The sequence below is a fragment of the Myotis davidii genome, unplaced genomic scaffold, assembly GCF_000327345.1.
Source record: "Myotis davidii unplaced genomic scaffold, ASM32734v1 scaffold44, whole genome shotgun sequence".
NCBI lineage: Eukaryota > Metazoa > Chordata > Mammalia > Chiroptera > Vespertilionidae > Myotis > Myotis davidii.
In genome coordinates this window covers 5,871,122-5,872,585 of record NW_006299705.1, presented here as the reverse complement: position 1 = coordinate 5,872,585, position 1,464 = coordinate 5,871,122, and positions in this window count along the sequence as shown.

The following is a 1,464-nucleotide window of genomic DNA, read 5'->3' as shown; positions in this document are numbered from 1 at the left end:
GAATATTCTTCCAAATGTTAAAACAGAGTATTTCTGAATTGTAGAATTGCAAGGTCATTTCCTTTATAGTTTTCAACATTTCCTACATTTTCTAGGGTGAGTTGCACGATTGTGATAATTAGGAGGGCAAAAAAGGTGTCATTAAGAAGTGATTGCACCCGATTAGCTCCAGCCCTGCTCTCTGTTGTCTGCTGATCCTCTGCCTTTGGCAAGAGAAGAATTTCATGAGCCTGGAAGCCCTGCCAGGAAAAGTGCAATTAACCAGCATGAATCCGCCCTGGGGCCTGGCCAGCCGGGGCTGGAGGGAGGGAAGGTGCACAGAAGCCCATCTGGAGAGGGGCTGCGTGGCTTCTCAGGGACGCTCTAAAACTGAGCTGTGCACACAGATGGCGTCCCAGAGCCCTAGCCAAAGGTTAATTGCTGGTGCTGAGCTGCAAGCCTGCCAAACCCTGCCCGAACTCTGGGGCAGTGTGCCCACCGTGAAGTGCGAGGAAAAGCTGCTGGCTAGGAGGGCTCGGGATCTGCATCCCCTGAGTCGCCAGGGAGAGCATCACACTTCCCTCCAAACAACCATCAGGCTGCCTGCTTGGGATCCAGGTTTCTGCCAGAAAGCATTTGAGATGAAGTACCTCCTGCTGTATGTCTAGCGCCTTTCCACACTGACCAGTAACATTTACATCGCCAGGGGGAAATGCAGAAGCTCAGGACCTTGGCCAGATGGGCTGAATCAGAATCTGCATGCTAACGAATCCCCAGGTGACTCAGGAGCTCACTGAGTGCATAGCTAACTCACCTGTCAGGTGGTTGAACCTGCAGGGAGCCTTGTGGGCAGCTCACCTTCAATCAGGTGGGCTAGAAGCTTCTGAGACCAGGCCAGAGCAATTGGAGAAAGCTCAGATTAGTGTCTTGCTTATGCTGTTTAGGGCAAAGTAAGCCCAACAATAGCTATTCCAGGGCAACCTTCTCTAGGAATGTGGGGGCTTAGTGGCTAATCTCTCCCTGTCCCTCACAGGGTCCCTGGAGCTCGGTAGGAAGCAGAAGATATTATTTTCATTTTCCAGATGGTTTTGTGGGGGTTGGGAGGAGGGAGCTGGGACGTGGCCAGCCTAATGAGAAAGCTCAGAGCCTTCTTTGTCTAATGGTGCCAGCTGGCTCAGGCAGATCTGCAGGCTGCGTCCAGGCACACCATCATTCCAGCCCTCCAGTTGGGCTGCTGGGTTTTCTCCCGGCTGACGCCCTGCACTGGGGTTGCTCACAGGTATAGAGACACCCTGGCCATTTTCTGAGGGGTGGTGATGGTTTTAAATATATTATATGTAAACTGGCTGAAATGTTGTAGTCTTTGTAAAATATTTACATTACAAATGAATGTTTAAACACATACACTGTGGATGTAAATTTAACATTGTATTGGTTTGCTAGGACTGCCATAACAAAGCACCGCAGACTTGGTAGGCAGTGGAG